This window comes from Limanda limanda, chromosome 9, assembly GCF_963576545.1.
Source record: "Limanda limanda chromosome 9, fLimLim1.1, whole genome shotgun sequence".
NCBI classification, from domain to species: domain Eukaryota; kingdom Metazoa; phylum Chordata; class Actinopteri; order Pleuronectiformes; family Pleuronectidae; genus Limanda; species Limanda limanda.
Window position 1 is genome coordinate 11971078 of NC_083644.1, and position 14563 is coordinate 11985640.

The following is a 14563-nucleotide window of genomic DNA, read 5'->3' on the forward strand; positions in this document are numbered from 1 at the left end:
CCTCTGCCTCCTCTCAAAGTCATATTTGCACCAAGAAAGAACATGTTAGGCCCCGAAAATACCTGAGAGAAAATTCTTCTTCCTTTCCTTCAACACGTCATTCGTCAACAACTTGAAGGCCAATTAACTAGAAGACTTAACTTGTTATTGAGCAGGACATACGCGTACGTCTTCAGTGCAGTCTGCAGAAACAATGAGACACAAAGTAAAAATAAAATATGAACATAATCGATATTGGAGAGCTTTTTTTCCTTTTTCTAAAGTTCAATTGTGTGATTTTTTTTTTGTTTTGAGCTCTAACCTAACTGCAGAAAAATCACCAAGGAAACGGAGATTCACCTTAAATCCTTCAGCTCGTTTTGGATTTTTCCTTCAACTCACTTGTCCTCTGTTGGTACTTCAGGGATCGCATTCAATTTCAAATGTATCTGTACAACATCATCTCCCACAAAAGCAGAAAACATTATGTACTTGTGAACAGAAAAATATCCATGCGCAGATACATGTAAATACACATGACATATACAGGGATGATTCATCACGCTGCTGTCCTCACTATGTGTGGCTAAGGGCTTCAGATAAATGTCTAAAACACAAGTTCAAAATGTAAGACGAGTGTGGCTGAGAGCTCTGCACCAGCTGATGGGAGGTTAATTTGTCTTTATCGTGTTTCTGTTGAGAGTGAGGATTAAAAGACGCTTTTGATTTGCCGTTTCATTCAGAGGCTTGAGTGGGACTCAGAGCAGTGATGAGGGGTTGCATTCCAATAAGAGCGTGTCATAATCAACATAATTAATAACTGTGAGGGCTCAGAAAGAGACGGGAAACGACTCCAGCGTATGAAGCATTTTATCAATCAACAAGGTATTTCCTGGTTCTGCAGATGTATATCTATGTGTTTTAACAGGGACAGTGGGTTATGTCTTATGTTCCAGGTTTTACTACAATGTCTATTTTTTAGTTGGAAATGCTTCACTGTTGTTCAGTTCAAACCGACTGTTCTGACCAGTCCTGAGTTCTGCTACACGGCTGCATTGTTGAATGGATGAGAAGAAAGAGATGTCTAGAAACGATGAAGCTGTCCCCCGCGTTTGCTTCCTTGTTGGTTCTTATCAGTCATGACTCAACTACCTGCAGTGATGGCAAAACACAGTTCCTCCTCATCATCTGTCCAAGACAAGAAGTGTCTTTAATTCAAGGAAATTAATGTAAATCGGCAGGGTTATCTCCCTAACATACTTTAGGGAGCTTTCCCTCTAACCTTGTTTGGTCCGGGACCTTTGGACTTTCCGCTGAACTCAAAACCAAAATAACAAGGCTCCTCGGACCACAATTTTGTTCAACCGAAAGATGTGATCTCAGTCTGGATCGAACTGAGCTATGACTTTGTTTTGTTTGCATTGTGAACACACGTTTTGAAAAGTTCGGACTTTCGAACCAATTCCAGGAAGTAGAGACAGCATTAAACAATATTAGAAGAAGTAGAAGCAGCATGCAGGAATCTTCGCAGGATTCGCGATGTTTGAATGATAAAGACGTTGATTTGGAATATTTGAACCAGCGTACTGCGCCTGAAAGAAATACTACTAGCAATACGATGAGGATATTGCAGTGTCACAAAATCGGCTTAATTAACTAGTATATTGATTTTCTTTTTTGAAACAGAAAGACAACTACCCACTGAATGGAACATGCGAATGTCGCCCAGGGCCATCTACAAGCCAATAGATGTCAAGTATAGGAAGACGCAGGCCACATACATGACGATGACACAGTGTTTTGCCTCATCAGACTTTGTTCAAACATTGACCAGAATTGTGGCAAAACAATGACAACCAACCCGACTCATCATTAATGGTTCGTCTGTCCGTCCCTTGTCAGCTGTTCCCATGAAGTACAAGAAGTGACAGTCCCAGAGCAGCAGAAATAGGGGGAGGGGGAGTAAGAAAGAGACAGACAGCATAATACATAGTCTCGTGTACTGCCTAAAGCTATACATCTCCCCGAGGAGGTTACCGCTGACAACAAGACATAAAGATAGAGAGAAAGAGAAGGAAAGAGAGGGAGAGAGAGAGAGATAACAAGAGACGATAAGAGAGGGAAGAGTTTGTAAGGTAATCACCTGCTACAAGCGTGAGTGGTACGGAGATGAGACCACGCAACACTCAGACGTTTCCCATCACTCAGTCATCTTCACACAAGAGCCAAATCACTAACATTAGCTGCATACAGAAGGACGGGGGGGGGGTGGGTAATACCTTGTACCAGGCAGTCACTCATAGTTATTCATAAGGAGATCGTTAAAATTAATGTAAACATACTGAAGCGGAGAAAATGTTACCTTCACATCTGTTTGAATCAGTTGCTCATAGATTTTGGGTTCCAGAGAACAGAGTTTTGGGTGAGGCTGCACCTATTTGGGTTTTTTTGTGTACTCTCTTTGTAGTTGTTCTCTGTTTGTGTACCAGGAACTCAAAGGGAATGTTAATCACATGCCTGTAGACACAGCGAACGTCGTGGGTTCTGTTTCTTCCCCCTGGTCAGGTCAGTGTGTCTGTTGGTTTAGATATCAATTTTACTTGATTTGCCTTTTTATCATGGTTTAATTTTGCATAAGCCAGTCACCTTTTCAAACGTCTCAGTTGGGTTATCTATATGTAGGTCAATATAAAATGTGTTTGTATAATGCAAATCCGGAAAAAACAATGGTGCCAAAGTGAGAAGCCAACAGCTCAGCCAAATTATCTGAGCCACTTCATTTGAAAGCGAGGCATAAATGAGCACAACCAAAATGTAGGGAATTTCTCGTCCCAAAGGAAAACACAGCGCATATGTGGCAGGAAGAAACTGCATCAGGAAGTCCGTCAGTAAAAGCATAGCTGCAGTGTTACCAGATCTCTGTGAGATCTTGGTTGGGTGGAATATAACTCTGTAGAGCCCATATTGCCGCAGAGCCCAAACAAAAAAATGATTTTGATTCACCACAAATTTTCAAAGTCTTTTTTGGTCCATATTCTATTTGCATTGTTTATTCTGATAAAAAAAAAAAACAAAAAAAAAAACACACAGACGAAGGTGGTAGCGGTAATAAACCAGTCTTTTCCTTAAATGATATCAGTTTGAGTAAAAGTCTGTGGCTGAAATTGCATCTGCTGTCAAACCAGCTTCTACTTTATATCTTTGATCTTAAGTGTGTCATTGACAGAGAAACAGTATCTGAATATCGGAAGCAGATGATATTACTTTTTTTTGGTGAGTGACACAATCATTGACACGGATTGACTTATGTGCCTCTGGAAGTCTTCCGGAGGGTCTGACCGGTGAGCGCTGGCATGTGTGACTGTGTTTGTCTGAGCTCACTCTGCGGTGACAGAAGTCAGACTGACAGTCTTCTCCATCAGGGCAGTTGGGTTTCTTTCTCAAAAACCCCTAACTCTAAGTTAAGTAAGATCAACTATAAGAAATAAAAAGCTGTTTGGTGCTTTAGCTTTTGCATTGGCGTCTTCTAAGTGTCACATAATTGTCTCAAACTTGTTTAACCGCATGACTAGCCTTACTTAAGCCTGCAACATTAACTAGCTGTACACAAGGCCCAATCCACACCTCCGCCACACTGTGACATCCGAGTGGCAGCAGAGTAACCATTTGCCTTTCGAAATTTACAGCCGAGCGCTTCTCTGTGATGTATTTCTAATGTAAATCTTATTTCCATTTTGTTGAGCTGTGCAAAGGTCTGTGTCATCCCAGGATTTAACTCTGCAGCTCGACAGACAAGTCTACATGTTTCAAATTTCAAAAGGAACACCCAAGTCTTTAATGCGGTCAGGGTGTGATTAAAACATTCTAGCACCTTGACATGTTTGTCCCCGCAGAGGACCACAGCAACGCAGTTTGGCTTGGTTCCCACCCAGATCACCCAGATCACTCAGGTAACTATGCACTCGCACACAAATATAAACAAGAGCTTGAACATTGCAGACAGAGATACAGACACGAGATAACGTGATGACGCAGATGAGGAGCGCAGCCTCAAAAATCACTCCAGGGAACAAGTATATTGTTTTGTACCTAATATATGTGGAGGAATTTACTTTGAATTGGAAGAGGCCTGCAAAGACATTCCAGCAGCAAAGATGATTCTTCAGGGACAACTGGTCGCTCCTAAACAAACATGCATGATATATATAGTATGTAGCATACATAATATATATGAACATGAAAAATCGGGAAAGTCAACAATATCAAAGGCTTCGTGCATAAATGTCTAATAATAACTTATATGTTGTTAGAGTGGTGGAGGAAACTGTATCAGTAAACTGCGTTGCACATATACCAGCACAGTAAGACCTGTCAGGTTCTAATAACCTCCCTCTGCACCTGTCTTACAGTTACACTTTGAAGTTCTTGGTAGAACTATGGATCTGCTGTCCTGTATAATGGGTCTGGACTCTGTTCATCTCCTGCGAGGTCCCACATGTACATGCGTGTTCATCCGGGAGACATGATACAGGCCTGTCAGTGGTTTCACACAACGATGAAGACTATTAGGAAATAAAGATGTGTTGCATGTGTTATGAGGAAGGACATGTACTCAATGTGTAGGACCTGATGAGGATACAAATATCATCTCTAATAAAATTGACTGTTGCTTCTCAGCTGGTTACCAAGCAGCTGATGTTGTGATAGTGACGCAATGCCGAGCAACTGATGAAAGTTTTACCTGAATGCGTGGCCCCAAGATAAATTCTGCTCCAAAGAGTCTATTGAAGGCAACTCTGCTCAAAATACAGATGACAAAGCAAACAGAGGTGAACACATCTTATTAATGTATTCAGCAAATAAACGTGTGCAATAGTGCATGCGTGAAACAATCATGGGCAGTGTCTCCTCAAAGCAAAAAGGTCCTGGTTCAAATCCGTTTTCAGCCGGGGCCTTTCTGTGTGTGTGTGGTGGGGGGGGAGGATTTCTCCAGGTAATCCAGCCTCCCCCCATTGTCCTAAAACACATTAAGTTTTGGTTAATTCTCGAATCTTAATTGTCGGTAGGTGTGAATGTGAACATAAATGGTGCATTTGTCTCTACATGTCAGTCCTGCGTTTTCCTGGATGGACAATGACGACCTGTCCATTGTGTGTCCCACCTCTTGGCCGATGTCAGCTGGGATTAGCTTCAGCTCGCCCTTGTATCCCTCGAAAGATAAGCATAATAAACAATAATTAGGGCCCGAGCACCTCCGGTGGGAGGCCCTATTGAAATTGAAATGATTCTTATTATTATTCTCCGCCAAGTTAAATATATGCTTTTTGAGGGCTTTCCCATGCTCAAAAAGTTTCTAAACTTTGCAGTAAATTAGAAATGTGTGAAAATGGCCATATTCTGTAGTATTTGGAAGTAGGCGTGGCAAAATAGCTCAATAGCGCCACCTACGGATAAGCCCCTCATTTAGCATTCACCGATCCTCACAAAAAAAATACCCAGTTGTGTATCGTGACCAGACGCACAAAAAAGTCTCTCAGTGCGTTATGAAAAAAGCAACAGGAAGTCCGCCATTTTGGATTTAGTGGCCATTTTGGCCATATTCAACGTTTTTACTTTGATGTACTTGTCGTTGGGCTTTCATCGGATCAAAGTAAAATTTAGACGAGTGTCATCACAACAATATGGAATACTAAAGTTATCAAAAAAATCAACTTTTCGTCAGAGCCTGTGACCGTGGCGTGGCGTCAAAGTTTGATTAAACGCCATCAAAACACGGGCGTCTGTATCTTGGACATATTTGGTCTAATCAAGTCCAAACTAGACATATAAGACACGAGTCGCGACCCGAAGACAACAACACAGAAATCGTGACTTAAAATCACAGCGCCCCCTGGTAGCAGCAGGAAATGTCTTGTTTTTGGTACGTCTCACACTTGGAAGTATTTCTCCTCATCCCCTTTGCACAACCATGTGAAACTATGTCAAATGGGTCTCAAGACATTGATAATGAAGATATAAGATTACTGTGACTTTTCGTCAAACGCCATATTAATGGCGTGGCATCAAAGTTCATCAATTCGCCATGACACACGAAATTGCTATAACTTCGGTGGTCAAGGTTCAATCTCCCTCAAACTACATGTGTGTGTCAACAGCCCCCCTCTGAAAGCTGTCAGATGGGTTTAAGGAATGGGCGTGGCAATATAACTGACTAGCGCCCCCTAAAGGGTAGCCCCGGCACTACGATTGGCCTACAGCTACGAAAATCGACGGGGACATGTGTCTTTTCATGACAAAGAAATAAGTCTCTTGGATAGATATGCTAGAGTAAACAGGAAGCCGGCCATTTTGGATTTGGTGGCCATTTTGGCCATATTCTGCATATTTACTTTGATATACTTGTCGTAGAGCTTTCCTCAGATCAACTTACAATTTATATGAGTCTAATCACAACAAGATGGAGATTCAAAGTTATCAAAATTTTATTTTTTCGTCAGAGCCTCTGACCATGGCGTGGCGTCAAAGTTTGATGAAACGCCATCAACACACGAGTTTCTGTATCTCAGACATATTTGGTCTGATCAAATCCAAACTAGACACATAAGACAAGATTCCCGACCTGAAGACATCTACACATAAATCGTGACTTAAAATCACAGCGCCCCCTGGTGGCTACAGGAAATGAAGCGTTTATCCTTGCCGCAGTGCCGAACGCATGCAACGCGGAGACGAGCGCTTGCTCATCCAACGTTCTCTCTTCCCCGACCGAAACAGACTTGGAACGCGCGTGTGCTCGGGCCCGTTAGTGCTACAACGTAGCCCTAGTTACAAATGTTTCATGTGCTTATTACATTTGTTGTAATATAAGTGACTGTGAAAACGTATTTAACATAAACTATAACCTGTCAAAGTCCTGCTTTACACAATATTTGAGTGCTTCTTGCAGCGGCTTACACCTTGTTAGATCCTCTACCAATATATGCTCACAGGGACACACATGGGAGTTGCTCATACACACACACACACACACACACACCTCAGAGTTCATGCGTGGACACACACACTTTGCCCAGAGCCAGTGTGCTCCAATTATAGGAAGAGCCCAAAGTCCTGCTACATCAAAATGAGGAGGAGAGGATTAAGACCTGGGAAGCAGGAGGGCAGCGGTGCACTGGCAAGGAAGTGGCTGACAGACCCTTCAAGCATCAGCCGGTTCTTTGTGCCTGGGCTGCACACTGGCACAACCTGTGAGTGTGTGTGTGTGTTTGTGTGTGTTTGTGTGTGGGTGCATCATAACAAACTCCACTTGTCATAATCGGCTTTCTGTACTTTCTGCTGCCAGACCCACATTTACTTGGACTTTCTGGGTCACGAGGGTTCTGGAAAGTTGTGCTCCGATGAACCTGTCACCGTGTCGGCTGGTCGGACCAGAATGGCTGTCAAACATTTCGCTCTCGAGGTGAATGATGTGAGAATGGACTGATTGAGCTCTGCCGTTAATGCGCTGCCATTTTCACAACACACGCTCATTTGGTAGGGTTTAATTTGACAGAGTTTGTTTACATGGATTGATTTATTACGTCTGACATACTAGACATAAGAAATCTTGATTGAAAATGGGTCCACGCCCTGTTTGTCTGAACCAAACCAGTTTCTTAGCAAACCTAATTATGCCTGCCGCCTTTTAAACATGCTCACATGCATGCTCGAGGTGCAGAGGCTATCACTTTCCCCCTCCTCAGTCACACACTAATACAGTTTATTTATTTATGATCTCACAAGCAGCACCTGGCACAGATGGCTAGTTTCATTGCCGTGTTTGTGAACTCCTACGTCGGGCCAAGGAAAGGAGAGATGGAGGAGGCAGAGTGACGGGGATGAGGGACATAAAGGTGGAGGACAAAAGACACTGTGCTCTACCGTGGATGTTGTTGCTCCCCCAAAAGAAAGCAGCAAATTTCAGGCGTAGCAGACAGTGGAGAGTTATGATAATGACTTACACCCTCTGGGAACACAGACTGGGAGTGTAAAGGTGGAGGCTGAGCCGGAGGCGGGACTTCTGCCATAATGCGATATGAGCAGCAGGAAACTGAACGCAGCTTCTGCTTTTAATGTTGACTCAGTGGAGAACCAGATGTGTCATAAAACATCACTCCCCACAGTTTTTATTTCTCTTTACTCTTCATATCAGTGCACTTTGATCGTCACTTTCAGTTTCCCCGTCTTAATCAGGGAGGAGCGTTTGATCTCAAATGTTGTGTGGGTAGTTGTGAAGCACTTCCCTCAACTGAAGTGGGCAGGAGCTCAAAGGTGCACAATCACAGGGTGAACACGTGTTTGTGTGGTTGAGATGGGAAATTGTTCTGGCAGTCAAAGAGACAGTTGGGATTAGAGTCAAACCTCAGGCGGGGATCCAGCAGCATACTCCAACCTGAGGCTAGACTTGCTGTATGGCAGGTAATGACGCCCTGGCATAGTTCTCCTTCCCCCTAATGAGAGTTCACCCTACATTTGGCCTATCTGGTCTGAGAGACCATAGCTTGTTAAGGCCAACTTCACCCGACAAAAACTTTTGAAACTATCCAGCAACAGGATGTGAATTCACTGTATTTTTGCTCTGAGTTGAACCAGGGACACAGCTCTAGTGGGCAGAGGAGGTGAGTGGTGAGTGGGAGGGGTCGCACTTAGCCCGATATTGACATTCTGACAAACATGGACTGACAAAGACGATCTGCGGTCTCTGTGGGTCCACACCTACACATTTAATTTTCAGCTAATTATAATGAAACTAGTCCTGTGGGTGTTCGACACAATGAAAACTTATAAAAAAATCACAAATTAGTACAAATTAAAGAGAAGGAGGCCTCGATGTGTCTCAGACCAGTTTTCAGTTTGTCAGCACATTGTGTATATGTGTGTTTGTGCCTGTGCGTGTTGAAGCAAACACACAATAAGTCACACAAGGAGAAAGATCATGTTAATTACCTCCATTTCAGTTAGGGATAATTGGCTCGCGCAGCAAGCACTTGTTGACCAATTAGTGGGACAATTGTTTTGTTTTGTTTTGTTTTTTTCCCCACACATGAAAATATAAAAATTACATTGCTATGTAGAGTTTTTTGTGAAGTGTCAGTATCCTGCCATAACTGGAGTTTGCTTAAAAACAATAATGATCCATCACGCATCATTTAAAAAACCTGAATGCAGAAAACGTTTTTTGGGGCATTTAAATTGATTATTTTATTATATTATATTCACTTCATGTGGATTTAAACAGTAACAGTTAAAATAAAATGAATACTGAGAATGAAATAAAATGTACCTGTATTGTATGTGTCCATACAGCAGCTGATGTGAGATACTCACCAGCATTTGTGTAATGACCGGTTCCACTGGTCATTACACAAGTGGAGGATTCATGAATATGTGATGTGACACACACAATATATTAAAGACATTGTTCATAAACTCCATGTCGTCTTCGGTCTGGAGAAACATTGAGCATTAAGGTTGATTGGTACATACTGTGAGTAGAACTGAACCAAGTAGCCTCTGACAACTCCAGGTGTACTGTAGCACGCTGCCTCATGAAGTGGATGACATTAACTTCTGAACTGTGCTGCATTGTTGTCTGGCTGTGAGCTGCCACTGCCACAGAACCAGCTTGAGTGTGTTTGTGTGTTGAAGGCTTTCCAACAGATTGTACCTCCCAAGGTTGCGCCCATGGGGAAACACTCGAAGAAGACAATCCCACTGAGACTGCCAATGCCGACAAACACCACAACATTACAACTGTTCTTCTCTTAGTAACTGACTGGAACTGAGCAAATGCCAAAGGATCTGCAATCACAGCACTTGAAACAGCTTTGTTACCCAGCACAGAGGGAAAAAAACTGACCTATCATAAGAAGGACAGGTCACGGAGATGAACACAGATCGAAATCTAAGAAAAAACAAAGGCCAGTGAGGTAGTAAATGGCCCCTGGTGCGTTATCATCCCGGAGGGCCAAATTTGCTAAATGGAAGCTCTTGCTGCAGTCCATGGTGTCTGCGAAATTACTTCCCTTGAGACGTGATGCCTGCAAATGTCACGGTCCTCACAGGGCTCACGTCTCCACGCAGCCGGACGGAGCTGCTGTTGGTCTGGGGTCAAACCTCAGAGGTGATGACCCATCAGTGTCGGCTCGTTCATACCTTCTCTCTTAGACTGTCTCTCTTTCTCTATCTCATATCCCTCTCCGTCTTTAATACCTCTTTTACTGCCTTTTCCCATTAGCTTCACACTCTTCTCTTTTATACGTACTTCTCACTCTACCCTTCTTTGTCCTTGTTACCATGGCTACTGCCTTCTTCAAATGAGGTGGGGATTCACGAGGAAGATTCTGCGGCCCCTGTGATACTCCTGCCTCTCATCGTTCTCCTTCTTTCGCTCCTCTTTTTTTACATTTACCTTTCCACTCATTTGGCAGATGCTCTCATCCAAAGCAACTCACAACTGGGAGACAACACTCAAGCATCCGTGTGGTAGGAGACCTTGAAGTAAACCTGTAATAGAAGATCAGGGGCACAGTACGACACGTTTTGGAGGAAATGTTGTAGGAAGAGATGAGTTTTCAAGACGTTCTTGAGAACAGAGAGCGTTGCCCCTGAACTCGCTGAACCGATGGAATTTAGCAGCTCGATTCAATTCTAACGCACCACGAATGAGAACAGTCTGCTGTGATTGACTTGGGAGCACGGATAGTAATGCTAGATGATGTCTCCTTGGAGGAGCACAGTGGCTGCAAAGGACCATAACCCATGAAAGTGAGTTCAAGTGGATGCAGAAGTTGCTCTGCAGGACGACATTAGTGACATGACTTTGAGTCGGGCATTGGCGGCCAGTGGAGGTGGATGTGCAGCAGAGTGACATGTGCCCTTTGAGGCTGATTGAAAACCAGACACAACAACTCATTCTGGACCATGTGAAAGGTAGGTTATCTCTTTAGAAGTCTACCACAGAAGTGCTGAAGTAGTCCAAAGCTACTTGCTGTCCTCTAATCATTAACCACAGATCAGCAAGAAAACCTCACAGTTGATGTTGACACAGGCGTTTGCAGCTGTTGCCAGAATTAGAGGATTCTTTTCAATTTGTCTTCAATCCTCTGTATTGAGAATATAATAAACAATAATACACTGGGTGATGTTGGTTGGCTAAAGTCAGTATGTATATGCGTCACTTTGAGTGAATGCGTGGCAGTAAGCTATGGAAGAGACCCAAAGGAAGAAAGCTAAAGGATCATAAGGTGCATGGGGGAGATAGACAGATGAACAGCATAGGAGACACAGGATGGGGGGGGAAAGGGATGTGCAAGTCTGTGATGCAGATCAAAGACTCGGTGATACCCAGGAAGGGAAGGAAAGAAAGAAAGGTGGAGAAACACACACACACACAGACAGTGTTTGTGTGTGGAGCCACAGAAGGAGTGAGGCCCGTGAAAAGAAAGGGCAGTGATCAAAGTGGAGATGAGGAGATGGAGGAGGAAAGGGGGGAGACACAGGGGAGAGTGGGAGGTACAGTCACAGCCACAAGGCCTGTGTGCACACGGCAACTTTATTGTTTTGTGCACAATATTTATAGGAATGATTTTCTTTCATGAGCTTGTCCGTTTTCTTTTTGCCTGGAAGATGCACACCCCCACAGACACCAGACTGTCACCACCTTTCATAGCAGCTTTGCATCTGGGCTCTGTGAAGGAAGCTCCAGTGCCATGAAAGAAGTGGTCACTCTGCGCCTCGCTGCTTCGCCTTGTTATACTGACCATGGAATAGCTGCAGTCCAAAAAATCCTCCACTGATGTTGCAGATAACACGTCGCCTTTCTGCATTAGCTCTTTCGCCGGGCTTGCCTGACTAATGAACGGGCGCCAGCGGAGACCGAAACGAGCGAACAGCAGGAAGGTTTAAATACACGTGGCTCCCGCGCAGCAGAGGAAGTGATTTACATAATGCCTCCCTGATTACCCGTGTTCCTGCTCACACTCCTATGTGTTAGTCTTGTGGATGAGGTGAAAGTAAAAAAGAAAATCAAGTGACACAGGCAAGATTGTGATTTTCTGTGCAGTGTTGTGATGGCTAATGAAGTGTTAATTTGCAACCTTAGCTTTCGTGGCCTTGGGATGTACAGATAAAAGGAAAAGGATTTGTCTTCTTGATGCAGAATGGATTTGTATTTCCTTCCTTTTGGGGTTCCACTCATTTTAGTAGATTCAATGCTTTGTATTGTGCAAATTTGTATGGAGATAAGATGTGTTGAGAAGGCTGAGTCACAGCAGTAAAAAGATACCACCCACCTATTTGCTCCTATCTCCTTTTATCTGTAGTGACCTGCCATTAGAGTATAAAAAGGATGAAAATATTTTAGAACAATGAATAAAAAGATTTGGCTGTCAAAGCTTCTCTTTAAATAATAAAAAGGAAATCCTCACATCCATGTTACATCAACAAGTGTGCAGTAACTTTCCATTTCATGAAATATTTTCTGATTTTAATGTGCCAGCATTTCTTTGCCGCTGGTGAGGGTATGTGTCCTTAACCCAAAAACCCTTAATGCTGTTAGTCACAGTTTGACCTGATGGCGTTAGGGAAAAATAAGGTAAAGCAAGTTAATGTTATATTTCCATTTTCTAAGAGATATTATAAAGGTTTGTCATAAAATAAAAACTATATGCTGGAGCAATTAGCTATGCAGCATTTGCTTCGTGCCAATTAAAGCTACAATACATCATTGGATTATTTACATTGTTAAACACCGTGTTTACAGCCTTGTTGACAACCACATCCATCTTGTGCTGCCTATTTCCTTCTGGATATAGATAGTCACCTGCCATTTGGAGTTTTATTGTATGTTTCTAATGATTAATCCATAAACTTTATCAGGTTGTAACCAGGTCCTCACATTAACATTGCACACAGCGCTCTGGGCTACTTGAGAAACTGAGTTAAGAATTGATTTCTCTTTGGATATAAATAGAGAAAATGGTGGAAAAGGCACAGTGATTTACATTATCTAAGTCACAAGAGACAATCCACTGCCTCGAGCCCTGAGTCACTCGATGTTCCTGTTGACTCCATACTCGTCTGTTGACGGTCAAATCCTGTTGCCCCACGTGACCCTTCCACACAGCAACGGAACACCTTGTCAGGTTTGCAGACGGGCAGGAGATAACATAACTCACAGAAGGGCACTGAGGGGCCAGCCTTGGCCTGGAGGTTAGGAGTCCTCGGAGTTGCAGAGTTTCTCTTCGCGCTCCTCATGAATGATGCATGACTGGCTGCAGTTTGCTATCATGCAGGGGAGAGAGAGCGATGGAGCAGGCCACAGCAGCCATGGAGGAAAATGAGCATTGATCAAGGGCGCTACAATTACACTGACCTCAGCTCCTTCCACAGGGTGCCCCCAGGAGCGGAGGAAATGGCCTTAGCAGAATAAAAGGTCTCGATGTGTGAACGTGTTGGTTGACAAGAGTCTTGCAACTCTGGTAGAATTTTTCTTTCCACTTATTTAATTAAAAGTAGAGAACCATCAGTTTTATTTATCCTGCAGTGGCAACATGCTATGGTAAGGCCTAAAATTGGACCATGAGTAGGTGACAGGGATGAAGTAGGATAAAGGGAAGGGGAGAGAGGGAGAGAGAGAGAGGTGTGAGATAAAAGGCAAGGATGGGAAGAATGCAAGAAGGAAGAGGAAAGGTGATACGGTGGGCTGGGGAGTCGACAGATTGATGGATGGTGCTGCTGCGGACAGATCCTGAGCAGAAACAGAGCCGGAAAAACACACTTATGCACACACACATATGCAGAAACACCTCAGACCGTTCATACGTGCACATTGAACTAGTATACTACTATGAATTGTCAACAATTTCCATGTATTGTGCTTGCACACGTGAAAACAACCACACTGGTACATGAGCGGTCACACACTCCTGTCCAAATGTGGCATTCAGGCATTTAACCCATAACACATCAGCCCTCATCTCCTAACACCCACATTATTAATGTGTATCGTACAGCTCAGGGTAGTGCGCTGACTAATAACTGTAAACAAGTATCACCATGGGGCCTATCAAGCAGCCCGGGTAATGGTTATTACCATCATCATTCTTCCTATGATTATCTAGGCTCATCATTAGCTACATCCTCGTTCCCAGGCAAATGTACCACTGACGTCCCAGAAACCCAGGAGATCCCTCCTCGTTCTGCTCATTCACATCCCGGGCACATCTGCTCGCAAGGTGTCGGCCGCCGTACGAGCTGCATTCAAGGTTTCAAGCTGATCCTCTGTCAAAGACAACAGGAAAGAAACGAACGCTCGGTTTAAAGTATCTGTAGCAAGCTGAGATTTACTCAACCGGACTGGAATGCAGCCATCTGTTGATGTGTTGTAGAACACAGTGGAGGCAAACTGTGCAAGCTGGGTGTACAATACTCACATGGGAGGCAAGGGCTTGCGGGTAGTAAATCCCAGAGAAGTGTGTACACTAACAAAAATAATGCATTATCGCTCGTTGGATCTTATTTTGAGTCTGGAAAAGCGCTGGAG